Source organism: Aquarana catesbeiana, linkage group LG05, assembly GCF_042186555.1.
Source record: "Aquarana catesbeiana isolate 2022-GZ linkage group LG05, ASM4218655v1, whole genome shotgun sequence".
NCBI lineage: Eukaryota > Metazoa > Chordata > Amphibia > Anura > Ranidae > Aquarana > Aquarana catesbeiana.
This window is the reverse complement of record NC_133328.1, coordinates 386,103,864-386,119,157: the sequence shown is the minus strand read 5'-3', so window position 1 is coordinate 386,119,157 and position 15,294 is coordinate 386,103,864.

Genomic DNA, 15,294 nt, shown 5'->3' with positions numbered 1-15,294 from the left:
CAAGTTAGTGTAGTGCGTCCTGCTCACAGTGTTCAGCTAAAACTACAAGTTAGTGTAGTGAGACCTCTGCACCGTGTTCATCTAAAGCTACAAGTTAGTGTAGTGCTTCCTGCTCACAGTGTTCAGCTAAAACTACAAGTTAGTGTGGTGCATCCTCCTCACAGTGTTTAGCTAAACCTACAAGTTATTTTTTTGCAAGTTCTGCACAGTGTTCATCTAAAGCTACAAGTTAGTGTAGTGCGTCCTGCTCACAGTGTTCAGCTAAAACTACAAGTTAGTGTAGTGAGACCTCTGCACAGTGTTCATCTAAAACTACAAGTTAGTGTAGTGCGTCCTGCTCACAGTGTTCAGCTAAAACTACAAGTTAGTGTAGTGAGACCTCTGCACAGTGTTCATCTAAAACTACAAGTTAGTGTAGTGCGTCCTCCTCACAGTGTTCAGCTAAACCTACAAGTTATTTTTTTGCGAGCTCTGCACAGTGTTCAGCTAAAGCTACCTGTAGAAGGTTGGTGGTGTTTTCCTGATCCTATCACTACCGCAGGCAGCTAAATAAGCTGCAAGTTATTTTTTGTCAATCTCTGCACAGTGTTCACCTAAAGCTACCTGTAGAAGGTTGGTGGTGTTCTCATACTACAGGCAGGTAGTTAATTTTGCTAGCTGCAGTATCAGTACATATATATATATATATATATATATATATATATATATATATATATATCCCAGCTTAGTGCAGCTACAGGCCATTAGTATGTCTGGAAGGCCAAGAAGGAGAGGCAGACAGTCACAAGCCAATAAAAGAGGGCAAGCAGGCTCTGTGTCTAGTGCTGGTCGTGGGGACGGTGCATCCTCATCAGCACGTGGCCGTGGGAGACCCTTGGCATTTTTTTCGGCAGCTGGCCGTGTTGAGCCGCAACATGCGGAAGACTTGGTCGAGTGGATGACCAAGCCGTCCTCTTCCTCCTCATCCTCTCTCACCCATGCTCATGGTACTTTGTCTGGCAAAGCAGCGGCCTCTTCCCTCAGCTCAATGTCATCAGTGACTCCTTCTCTAGCCCCACCATGTCCTCCTGAGGAGTCCCTCGAACTGTTTGACCACAGTGTTGGGTACATGCTCCAGGGGGATGCCCAGCATTTGGAAGGCTCTGATGATGATACTGAGCTCGATGAAGGCAGTAACGTGAACACAGACAGAGGGGGTGCCCAAGAAGGACAGCAATCTGACAATCATGCTCCCCCTGCTGCAGCATACTGCCAGGTTTGCTCCAGTGATGAGGAGGGAGGGGATGATGAGGTCACTGACTCAATGTGGGTGCCTAATAGGAGAGAGGAGGAGGAGGCGGCACATCACCAACGAGTCAGGATGCCCTCCAGGGGCCAGCCTAAGGGCAGCACACTGACTGCATCACACCCCAAAGCTCCACATGTGCAGGGCGCTGCAGTCTCTGCGCGTTATTCAAAAAGTTCTTTGGTGTGGGCCTTTTTTGAGACGAGTGCATCAGATTGCACCGCTGCTATTTGCAACATATGTCTCAAGCGTATCTCGTGTGGCCAAAACATCTCCCACTTGGGTACCACATGCTTGACCAGACATATGTTGACCTGCCATGCAGTTCATTGGCAAGCGTATCTAAAAGACCCACACCAAAGAACAAAGAGGACCTCTCCTTGCTCCTCATCAGCTGAGATCTCCAACCCCACTATACCTTCAGTCCTCTCTAAGACCTGCACTGAGAGGAATGAAGGTGTAGAATTAGGTATGTCACAGCCAAGTACTTGTGGGCAATCTGCTTTCGGTACACCGACGTCAGTTTGTACCAGGCAAATTTCCCTGCCCCAGCTGCTGCACCGCCGAAAGAAGTTTGCTCCCAGCCATCCACATGCCCAGCGGGTGAACGCTAGCTTGGCAAAATTGCTAGCACTTCAACTGCTGCCTTTTCAGTTGGTCGACTCTGCCCCCTTCGGTGAGTTTGTGGAATGTCCGGTTCCTCAGTGGCAGGTACCCAAACGCCACTTTTTCTCACGGAAGGCGATTTCGGCTCTCTACCGGCATGTGGAAGGCAATGTCCATGCCTTGCTGGACAGGGCAGTCAGCGGTAAGGTGCATATTACTGCTGACTCATGGTCCAGCAGGCATGGACAGGGATGTTACCTAAGTTTCATGGCGCATTGGGTGACTCTGCTGGCAGCTGGGAAGGATGCAGGACAAGGTGCAGTAGTGTTGGAGGTTGTTCCGCCACCACGCCTCCAAAATGCCACTACTAATGATTGTGACACACCTATCTCCTCCACCCCCTCCTCTTCTTCTTCCTCCATGGCCTCTTCCTGTGCTTTGTCCTCGGAACCAGTGGTGCTCTGTAGCCGTTCAAGGGGCTACGCAAGTACGCAGGCCAAAAGATGCCATGCGGTGCTTGAGCTGGTGTGCTTGGGGGACAGGAGCCACACTGGGGCAGAGGTTCTGTCAGCTCTGCAGGGGCAGGTTCAGAGGTGGTTGACGCCACGCCAACTTAAGGCAGGAATGGTGGTTTGCGACAATGGCACCAACCTCCTCTCTGCCCTCCGACAGGGACAAATGACCCATGTGCCCTGTTTGGCTCACGTCCTTAACTTGGTGGTGCAGCGGTTCTTGGGCAGGTACCCGGGCTTACAGGATGTCCTGAGGCAGGCCAGGAAAGTCTGTGTGCATTTCCGCCGGTCATATAATGCCAGTGCTCGGCTGGCGGACCTCCAAAAGGAGTTTAACCTGCCCAAGAACCGCCTAATTTGTGACATGCCCACCAGGTGGAACTCAATGTTGGCCATGCTACAGCGGCTGCACACGCAGCAGAGGGCCATCAATGAGTACCTTTGTGACTATGGCACCAGGACAGGGTCAGGGGAGCTTGTTTTTTTTTCCCCACGCCAGTGGGCCATGATTAGGGATGCATGCACTGTCCTGTCGCCATTTGAGGAGGCCACAAGGATGGTGAGCAGTGACAGTGCATGCATCAGTGACACTGTCCCCCTTGTCCACCTGTTGGAGCACAGGCTGTGTGGAATAATGGACAGGGCACTTGAGGCAGAACAGAGACAGGAAGAGGAGGACTTCGTTAGCTCTCAAGGCCCCCTTTATCGAGACAGTGTTCCTGCGTGCCTGCCGATCACACAGGAAGAGGACGGGGAGGAGGAGGAGGAGGAAGATTGTGTCAGTATGGAGGTGGAGCCTGGCACTCAGCATCAGCAGCAGTCTTTAAGGGATCAGTCCCAAGAAACACATGGACTTGTACGTGGCTGGGAGGAGGTGGCTGCGGACCATGTCTTCCTTAGTGACCCAGAGGACTCCGGACTGAATGCCTCAGCAAACCTACGCTGCATGGCCTCCCTGATCCTGCAAAGCCTGCGTAAGGATCCTCGTATTCGTGGTATCAAGGAGAAGGACCAATACTGGCTGGCAACCCTCCTTGATTCACATTACAAGAGTAAGGTTGCGGACCTTATCTTGCCATCGCAGAGGGAGCAGAGGATGAAACATCTTCGGGAGGCCTTGCAGAAAGGTCTGTGCAACGCGTTCCCAGAGACTGGGAGGTTACAAACTCCTGTTTCTGGACAACGTGTTGCTGAGGCTTCGGTCAGTCAAAGAAGGAGCGGTGGAGAAGGTGGCCGTCTGACCGATGCGTTCAGACAATTTTTTGGTCCGCAGCCCCAAGGTATGATCGGTTCCAGCAACCATCGCCAGCGTCTGTTTTACATGGTGCAGGAATACCTAGGGGCGAGATCTGACTTGGACACCTTTCCCACCGAAAATCCTCTGGGTTACTGGGTCTTGAGGATGGATCACTGTCCAGAGCTTGCACAGTATGCAATTGAGCTACTGGCCTGTCCTGCATCCAGCGTTCTTTCGGAACGCACATTCAGTGCTGCTGGAGGCTTTGTAACCGATCACAGGGTGCGTCTGTCCACCGACTCGGTCGATCGACTGACCTTCATAAAAATGAATCAGTCTTGGATCACCACCAGCTACCAAGCACCTGATGCTGATGTAACCGAATAATTTTTTTTGAAATCTCAGATCCCTTCAAAGACTGCCTATGCTGATGCTGAGTGACTATCCTGAGTAATTATCCTCTTCCTCCTCAATGATCACGCTGATAGCTTGTAAGAACATTTTTGGTTCTGGGCGCCACCACCAGTGCCTAAGGCCCAATTTTTCAGCCCCTGTTTAACAGGGGCGTGTAATTACAATTTTTGATGCAATACTTTGCAGCAGGGCTCGTTCCTGCATTCCAACTAGTGTATCTGTGAGGGGTTGCAGTGTTGTGTTACCAGCACCAGTGCCTAATTTTTCAGCCCCTCTTCAACAGGGGCATGTAATTACAATTCTTGATCTAATATTTCACAGCAGGGCCCTGTGAGGGCTTACAGTGTTGTGGCCACAACAACACCTAAGGCCCAAATTTCTGCTGAGTATATAGGGCAGGCCCCTACTTTCAAACATCTAACTTACAAACGACTCCTACTTGCAAACGGAAGGAGACAACAGGAAGTGAGATGAAATCTACCCCTAGGAAGGGAAATTCTCTCCTGTAAGAGTTAATATGGGAAAAACATTTCTCCTTTCCACTGATGCTTTCCAATCCTTGTTCCACAAAAAACCCAAATTTTCAAAAAACATTTGTCATTGGGACAAAAAGTGAGGTGAAATCTTCTGAAGAGGAGGACAGACAGCAAAACAAATGTCACAGGGGTGATAACCCTTCCCTATGTTTTCCAAAAAGCTTAAAAAAGATTTTTTGGCTGGAGCTAAACATGTTAAAAATGTACCCATTCAAAATTACAAACAGATTCTACTTAACAACAAACCTACAGTCCCTGTCTTGTTTGCACCGCCTATATACTGCTGTTCAGAGTATATAGGGCCTGGGGGCCCCACACCTTTCCTTATTTTAATTTGGGTGTGGTGTTCCCCTTAATATCCATACAAGACCCAAAGGGCCTGGTAATGGACTGGGGGGTACCCATGCCGTTTGTCTCACTGATTTTCATCCATATTGCCAGGACCCAACATTACATTAAAGCGCAAGCAGTTTTAAATGACTTTTTTTCCTTTAAAAATGACATTTTGTGCAGGGACTGTTCTAAGCACAGGAAACATGCGCCACTTTACAGGCATACTATAGACACCCCCCAGGTATGATATTTAAAGGAATATTTCACTTTTTTTTTTTTTTTTTACTTTAAGCATCATTAAAATCACTGCTCCCGAAAAAACGTCCATTTTTAAAAGTTTTTTTTGCATTGATTGGGGCAGGACCTGGGTCCCCAAACCCTTTTTAGGACAAAAATATGCAAATTAGCCTTTAAAATTAGCACTTTTGATTTCGAACGTTCGAGTCCCATAGACGTCCATGGGGTTCTAATGTTCGTGCGAATTTTCGATCCGTTCGCAGGTTCTGGTGTGAACCGAACCGGGGGTGTTCGGCTCATCCCTAGTATCTAGTAAAGAGACGGGGACCAGGGTTCTCCTCTTACATGTCTGCTATCCTGCACGCCGAGCTGGAGGTGATCACATTAAGTATCAGAGAGAGCTGAGAGATCTAGTAATTATGATGTTTGCAGGAGCAGGATCTGTGTAATTAGTGGATTAAAGGAACTAGGCTGAAGGGGTACTTGGAGTACCAAGATGGCCGCCGGCTTCCAAGACTAGGCCGGAGCCGCTGGCTTTCCTAATGGCAGGGGCCGGTTGGGTGAGTACCGCTCCCTGCAGACCCAGAACGGACCTTTAGGGCATAGAGTTAGAGTCTCCGGGGGTCAGTCACTATTAGGGGCAGCAGCAGAGGGAGGATCAGGCGAATGCCTTGTTACTCACAGCATCCAGGGCTGAAGATGTCCAGTTGGTAGACCGCAATATGGCGGAATGCCGTGGGGGGACCGGAGATGAGGGGAGGGGATCCCGTTCGATTCTCCTCCACTGTGCGGGCACCCTACACTCCTCGCCGGTGTCCCAGCTGGAAGATCCTGATAGGGGCTGTCTCTAGTCCCCCGGTCCACAGCGATGGAAGGTGACATGCTCCGAACGAGCCGTAGGCCCCAATATGGCGGCGGGCGTCCGTAGATCGGGATGGGCAGCGGGCCCAGAGAAGCCAAACGTGGCCTATTCTCAGTCGAGATCCGGCCGGATCTGTAGAGGAGGGGGCCCAGACGCTGTTTTGCTATGAATGGTGTTTCCTCAAGGAAGAATGGGGCAAGAATGGCAGTGGATATAATTTGTCTGGATGGAGCACAGCGTCCACATGTCCTCCCTGTATTTCATCTGGCCACGCCCCCCTATGTTTAACCTTTTAAGGATCGAGCCTCTTTCTGAGATTTGCTGTTTACAATTAAAAACATTTTTTTTGCTAGAAAATGACTTAGAACCCCCAAACATTACATATATATATATATATATATATATATATATATATATATATATATATATATATATATATATATATATATAATTTTTTTTTTTTCTAACACCCTAGAGAATAAAATGGTGGTTGTTGCAATACTTTTTGTTACACCGTATTTGCGCAGTGGTCTTACAAGTGCACTTTTTCTGGAAAAAATTAACTTTTTTTTAATAAAAAAATAAGACAACAGTAAAGTTAGCCCAATTGTATATTGTGAAAGATAATGTTACATCGAGTAAATTATTGCTCTCACTCTATCGATCGTGGCAATACCTCACATGTGTAGTTTAAACACTGTTTTCATATGCAGGGGAGCTGCTCACGTATGTGTTCGCTTCTGTACATGAGCTTGGTGGGACAGGGCTTTTTTTTTTCTTATTTATTTTATCCTTTATTTTTGATTTTTACATTGTTCTTTTTTTAAAAAAAATTTGGTCACTTTTATTCCTATTACAAGGAATGTAAACATCCCTTGTAATAGAAAAAAAGCATGACAGGACCTCTTAAATATGAGATCTGGGGTCAAAAAGACCTCAGATCTCATATTTACACTAAAATGAAATAAATAAAAAAAATGTAATGTCATTTAAAAAAAATAAAATAAAAATGTCCTTTAAAAGCATTGGGCGAAAGTGACGTTTTGATGTCGCTTCCGCCCTGCAATGATATGGAGACGGGTGGGGGCCTCACTCCTCCCCATGTCAGGCTAGGGAGGGGATCTGATCACCTCCGCCGCTACCGACGGCTCCGGTAAACGGCGGAAGGCACGGAAAGTGGCGGAGGGGGCCTATCCCACCACCGATTAAAGTGATCTCGCGGTGAATCTGCTGCAGAGACCACTTTTATCTTGAAACGGACCGCCCACTGAAGTAGAGGATACCGGGTTTATCTTAGGCTAGCTGTTACCATAACAACGGTATTCCTCTTCAAAGTAGCAACGTAAAACGACGGTGGGCGGTCCATAAGTGGTTAATAAGGAGCCCGATGAGTACCATCTAAGTGTTAATAACATAGTACCCATGGTCTTTTCTTAGAGGAACGAGCATCCGGTACGGTGCAATTGATATAATGCTTATATATCTTGCTATTGTTGTTAAACCTAATGTGAAAATGTTAATAAAAACATTGAAATGAAAAAAATACTAACAGGCACCTTTGGTAATTTATAAACTTAGCAAAAGCGACTCAGTTTAACAAAAGACTACATTTAACCTTTAGGTGAACCTGTTCTTGTGCAGGGAAAGTTGCTATATTATTTTTTTCTTGCACACAATTATACGCTTTATTGCCAAAAGTATTGGATCACCTACCTTTACATGCACATGAACTTTAATGCCATCCCAGTCTTAGTCCATAGGGTTCAATATTGAGCTGGCCCACCCTTTGCAGCTATAAGAGCTTCAACTCTTCTGGGAAGGTTGTCCATGAGGTTTAGGAGTGTGTCTATGGGAATGTTTGACCATTCTTTCAGAAGCGCATTTATGAGGTTAGGCACTGATGTGGATGAGAAGGCCTGGTCTGGCTCAAAGTCTAATTCGTCTCAAGAGTGTTCTATCGGTTTGATGTCAGGACTCTGAGCAGGTCAGTCAAGTTCCTCCACCCCAAACTCACTCATCCGTATCTTTATTGACCTTGCTTTGTGCACTAGTCCAAATCATTTGGTAGAGGGAGGATTTTGGTGTGGGGTTGTTTAACAGGGGTTGGGCTTGGTCCCTTAGTTCCAGTGAAGGTAGTTATGAAGGTGTCAGCATACCAAGACATTTTGTACAATTTCATGCTCCCAACTATGTGGGAACAGTTTGGGGATGGCCCCTTCCTGTTCCAACATGGCTGCGCACCAGTGCACAAAGCAAGGTACATAAAGACATGGATGAGTGAGTTTGCATTGGAGAAACTTGACTGGCCTGACCTCAACCCAATAGAACACCTTTGGGATGAATTAGAGCGGAGGCTGCAAGCCAGGCCTTCTCGTCCAAGAATAGTGCCTGACCTCACAAATGCGCTTCTGGAAGAATGGTCAAATATTCCCATAGACACACTTCTAGACCTTGCGGACAGCCTTCCCAGAAGAGTTGAAGCTGTTATAGCTGCAAAGGGTGGGCCAACTCAATATTGAATGCTACGGACTAAGACTGGGATGCCATTAAAGTTCATGTGTTGTAAAGGCACGCGTCCCAATACTTTTGGTAATATATTGCATGTGTTAAATAGACACACACTTACTATGATGCATTAAAAAATATTATTATTAGGTTAAATAAGCAATGTGAAAAGTAAATAGTAATTTTGTATCAAATACAGTAACTCAGTGTACACTAACATACATAAAAATAAACATAATTAAAGAATAAGTACTGATATGCCTTTGTTTCTGATAAATTGGCACATGACTTAATAGTCCCTTATTTAGTCTTTCTTGTATTATTCCCCTGTATAATTCTGGCATGACTTAATAATAATATGAAAGAGAAATGTCACTTTGCACAAAATAAACAGGAGCAAACATATCAGTAACAATGACAATGCTACCTGGAAATCAGTTAAGCATCTAAGAATTTTAAAGATGACTCGCAGATGCTTACTTAATACTCTCTAAGAATGATCCAAGCTGGAGATTGTCCTTAGGCTATATAGAGTAACAAAAACTACAATGAAAATCTAACTCTGCCCTATCCATAACCTTCCAATGACCTGGGATAGTCATAGCTCCAGGGCCATTAACAAACATACTGAGCTTTTTTGACAATAGTATATATTCCAGGAGCTTACTGCAATTTACTTACAATTTTGCCTTTGTTTACATTAATTGATTATCTGGATATCATTGCACTGATTAAAATATTCTACAACCATTATGGTAAATATTTTTACAGGACTGTCACTAACTGCATGTAGTAAAAAAAATGGGGATAACTATTATGCCTTACAAAACAGCTAGCCATAGAAACTGAAGAAGGGTGAGCAAGCTATAAAAAGACCTTTAACTAAACATGCCACATACAGTGAGGATAGAAAGTATTCAGGCCCCCTTAAATTTTTCACTCTTTGTTATATTGCAGCCATTTGCTAAAATCATTTAAGTTCATTTTGTTCCTCATTAATGTACACATAGCACCCCATATTGACAGAAAAACAGAGAATTGTTGACATTTTTGCAGATTTATTAAAAAAGAAAAACTGAAATATCACATGGTCCTAAGTATTCAGACCCTTTACTCAGTATTTAGTAGAAGTTAGTGATCTAATACAGCCATGAGTCTTTTTGGGAAAGATGCAACAATTTTTCACACCTGGATTTGGGGATCCTCTGCCATTCCTCCTTGCAGATCCTCTCCAGTTCTGTCAGGTTGGATGGTAAACGTTGGTGGACAGCCATTTTTAGGTCTCTCCAGAGATGCTCAATTGGGTTTAAGTCAGGGCTCTGGCTGGGCCATTCAAGAACAGTCACAGAGTTGTTGTGAAGTCACTCCTTCATTATTTTAGCTGTGTGCTTAGGGTCATTGTCTTGTTGGAAGGTAAACTTTCGGCCCAGTCTGAGGTCCTGAGCACTCTGGAGAAGGTTTTCATCCAGGACATCCCTGTACTTGGCCGAATTCATCTTTCCCTCAATTGCAACCAGTTATCCTGTCCCTTCAACTGAAAAACACCCCCCAGCATGATGCTTCCACCATCATGCTTCACTGTTGGGACTGTATTGGACAGGTGATGAGCAGTGCCTGGTTTTCTCCACACATACCGCTTAGAATTAAGGCCAAAAAGTTCTATCTTCGTTTCATCAGACCAGAGAATCTTATTTCTCACCATCTTGAAGTCCTTCAGGTGTTTTTTAGCAAACTCCATGTGGTCTTTCATGTGTCTTTCACTGAGGAGAGCCTTCCGTCAGGCCACTCTGCCATAGAGCCCCGACTGGTGGAGGGCTGCAGTGATGGTTGACTTTCTACAACTTTCTCCCATCTCCCAACTGCATCTCTGGAGCTCAGCCACAGTAATCTTTGGGTTCTTCTTTACCTCTCTCACCAAGGCTCTTCTCCCCGGATAGCTCAGTTTGGCCGGACGGCCAGCTCTAGGACGGGTTCTGGTCGTCCCAAACGTCTTCCATTTAAGGATTATGGAGGCCACTGTGCTCTTAGGAACCTTAAGTGCAGCAGAAATTTTTTTGTAACCTTGGCCAGATCTGTGCCTTGCCACAATTCTGTCTCTGAGCTCTTCAGCCAGTTCCTTGACCTCATGATTCTCATTTGCTCTGACATGCACTGTGAGCTGTAAGGTCTTATATAGACAGGTGTGTGGCTTTCCTAATCAAGTCCAATCAGTATAATCAAACACAGCTGGACTCAAATGAAGGTGTAGAACCATCTCAAGGATGATCAGAAGAAATGGACAACACCTGAGTTAAAAATATGAGTGTCACAGCAAAGGGTCTGAATACTTAGGGCCATGTGATATTTTTTCTTTGTTAATAAATCTGCAAAAATGTCAACAATTCTGTGTTTTTCTATCAATATGGGGTGCTGTGTGTACATTAATGAGGAAAAAAAATGAACTTAAATGATTTTAGCAAATGGCTGCAATATAACAAAGAGTGAAAAATTTAAGGGGGTCTGAAAACTTCCCATCCCCGCTGTGTGAGGCTAAGCATAACACTAGACAAAAATTAATTTAGCTGTTATTAAAGAAGTAAACAGGCCAGGTGATCGGTCGAGGGGAAAAGCCACACCTGCAGCGGAAATCCAAAAAGGAATAGACTAAACAATATATCCCTATATATAACAAAGGATTATTTGAAAAAATATATATATAAAGTTGACCAAAGAGGTGGTCAATTGACCGGCTACCAGGCACCAATCTAACTGCATTCCATATATGCAGTTAGCAGCCTCTGGGTACTTGGCAACTATATTTTTACTAAGCAGTAATAGATAAATATAAAGGGATGAATTAAAAGAAAAAAGTGGGTAAAGTAAGTTTAATGGTTAAACGAAGTAATGGATTAGAGGGTCAGAATAATATATGTCAGCTCCATTAAAACAGAGGGATGCAATATGGCTGCAATATAACAAAGAGTGAAAAATTTAGGGGGGGTCTGAAACCTTTCCGTCCCCACTGTATGAGGCTAAGCAAAACACTAGACAAAAATTAATTTAGCTGTTATTAAAGACGTAAACAGTAGTTTTGGCATAATTATTTAACTAAAATTTCTCTTTAGTAGACCAAAGGATTTGTTCTCAGGAAAATTATGAACATTTTAAGGGTTTTTTTTTTAGCAAAAAATACTGCTAAGATTAATTTCTTCATTTTCTGTACTCGGTATAAATTACACTAACTTCCTCATTAACACAGTAAAATGTGTGTGTATGAGGGGTCTGCCTGCTGTAACCACACATTTAATTCCAGTGTGGTAAAAAATGTAAATCCCTGCATTGTTTTTAGAGAAGCTGGTCATTTAACTAATGCTAGAGGAACACTTTTAACATCTCTGACCATAACTTAACTACATTTTTAATTGTTACACTGAGCTCTTTTGGCTAATGTGGTATTAATAAGATTCATCTTAATTACACTACCATTTAATAAACACCATGGTCATTCAAGTCATCTAATCATTACCTTGTCCATTTTGATATATGTCCCTAACACATGAACGCAATTCCATAAAGGTACATTTTAACAACACTAAATGCATAATTAAATATTTAGCAATTTTTTTTTTAATTATGATTTCTCTTAATTCTTTAAATCAGATGTAATGCTTCACCGAGAGTAGTAAACTTTCAACTCTGGGACAAAATACTACTGTACTTATAGTTGTAGAAAATGGCCTTGTCCTAACGTAAAATTTTCAGTAAGTCTTTTCCTGGATAAAGACTACATTTCATAATCACATATGAATCTGCTTTTTGCTATTGTTTTAGTAATGTAAATGTTTGGTTTTAAAAGGTGTTAGCCTGTTTAATTATTCCCATGGAGAGTTTTAATAAAAGGTCAGAATGTGGTATATTCAGCTACTACAGCCATCATATAGTGAAAAAAGCAGTGAGTGAAAATATTTGAAATCCAGGAGAATTAGTAAATTGCAGATTTTTTTACCCCCTTCCTCACCAGAGTACTTTTTACTATTTGGCACTGCGCTGTTTTAACTGGTAATTGCGCAGTCATGCAATGCTGTACCCAAACGAAATTTGCGTCCTTGTGCACAGTCTGCATCTGACTTCCATTGAGGGTGGATGTTTTCCTCTCACGGTCCACGGAGCTTGCAGAGCGGCATTACCTTTTTCTTTTTTTCCCCACAAATAGAGCTTTCTTTTGGTGGTATTTGATCACCTCTGCGGTTTTATTGACCCCATTTTGGAAAGCAGACACCCCAAGGAATTTGCGGAGAGGCTTGTTGAGCACATTGAATATTTTATTGTTTGTCATAAGTGACTGAAAAATGACAAAAAAATTATTACACAAAGTTGTCACTGAAATGATATATTGCTCAAACATGCCATGGGCATATGTGAAATGACACCACAAAATACATTCTGCTGCTTCTCCTGAGTATGGGGATACCACATGTGTGGGACTTTTTGGGAGCCTAGCCGCATACAGGACCCCGAAAACCAATCACTGCTTTCAGGCTTTTTAAGGGCGTAAATCGTTGATTTCATTCTTCACTACCTTAAACAGTTTCGAAGGCCATGAAATGCCTAGATAGCACAACCCCCCCCCCCAAATGACCCCATTTTGGAAAGTAGACACCCCAAGCTATTTGCTGAGAGGCATGTTGAGTCAATGGAATATTTTATATTTTGCCACAAGTTTTGGGAAAATGGCAATAATTTTTTTCTTTTTCGCAAAGTTGTCACTAAATGATATATTGCTCCAACATGCCATGGGCATGTGTGAAATTACATCCCAAAATACATTCTGCTCCTTCTGAGTATGGAGATACCACATGTGTGGAACTTTTTGGTAGTTAAACCACATACAGGACCTCGAAAACCAATCACAGCCTTCAGGCTTTCTAAGGGCGTAAATGTTTGATTTCATTCCTCACTACCTATCACAGTTTCGGAAGCCATGAAATGCCCAGATAGCACAACCCCCCCCAAATGACCCCATTTTGGAAAGTAGACACCCAAAGCTATTTGCTGAGAGGCATGTTGAGTCCATGGAATATTTTATATTTTGACACAAGTTTGGGAAAATGACAATATTTTTATTTTTTTTCGCAAAGTTGTCACTAAATGATATATTGCTCAAACATGCCATGGGCATATGAAATTACACCCCAAAATACATTTCAGTTACAGTACAGTTTTGGAGGCCATGAAATGCCCAGACAGCACAACCCCCCCCAAATGACCCCATTTTGGAAAGTAGACACCCCAAGCTATTTGCTGAGAGGCATGTTGAGTTTTTTGCAGATCTCGCTTTTCGTAACAATGTTTTGCAAATTGAAAAAAGAAAAAAAAGCAAATACCTTGGGGTGTCTACTTTCCAAAATGGGGTCAGTTGTGGGGGTTTTGTGCTATATGGACATTTCAGGGCCTCTGCAACTGTGATAGGTACTCAGAAGTGAAATCACCATTTTACACCCTTATTACACACGATCGGAAATGCCACTAGCAAAACTCCAATAAGAGCTTTTTGTTGGAAAATGTGACCGTGTGTATGCTCCATCGGTCTTTTGCTGGCGGAATTCCAGCCAGCAAAAGATTGAGAGCATGTTCTCTATTTTTCGGTCGGGAAAAGTTCCTATCCGAAAATGCGATCGTCTGTATGCAATTCGGACTAGCAAAAAACGTTACATGCTCAGAAACAATTCAACGCATGCTCGGAAGCATTGAACTTCATTTTCTTGGCTCGTCATAGTGTTGTACGTCACCACGTTCTTGGCAGTCGAAAGTTCAGAGAACTTTTGTGTGACCGTGTGTATGCAAGGCAAGTTGGAGCGGAATTCCGTTGGAAAAACCATCCAAGTTTTTTCTGACAGAAATTCCAATCATGTGTACGTGGCATTAGAAATCCTGAAGGCGGTGATTCGTTTTGGGGTCCTTTATGTGGCTAGGCTCCCAAAAAGTTCCACACATGTGGTATCCTCGTACTCAGGAGGAGCAGCAGAATGTATTTTGGGGTGTAATTTCACATATGCCCATGGCATGTTTAAGCAATATATCATTTAGAGTCAACTTTGTGAAAAAATAGATGTAATTTTCCAAAAACTTGTGGCAAAATATAAAATATTCCATGGATTCAACATGCTTTTAAGCAAATAGCTTGGGGTGTCTAGTTTCCAAAATTGGGTCATTTGGGGGGGTTTGTGCTATCTGGGCATTTCATGGTTTCTGAAAGTGTGTAAGGTAGTGAAGAGTGAAATCAAAAATTTATGCCCTCAGAAACCTGAAGGCAGTGATTGGATTTCGAGGTCCTGTACACAGCTAGACTGCCAAAAAGTCTCACACATGTGGTATCCCCCTACTCAGGAGAAGCAGAAAAATTTATTTTGGGGTGTAATTTCACATATGCCTATGGCATGTTTGAGCAATATATCATTTAGTGACAACTTTGTGAAAAAAAAATGTATTGTAAGTTTTCCAAAGCTTGTGACAAAATATAAAATATTCCATGGAATCAGCATGCCTATCAGCAAATAGCTTGGAGTGTCTACTTTCCAAAAAGGGGTCATTTGGGGGGGTTTGACCTGTCCTGGTATTTTATGCACAACATTAGAAGCTTATGCCACACATCACCCACTCTTCTAACCACTTGAAGACAAAGCCCTTTCTGACACATTTTGTTTACATGAAAAAATATTTTTCTTTTGCTAGAAAATTACTTTGAACCCCCAAACATTATATATTTTTTAAAGCAAAGGCCCTACAGA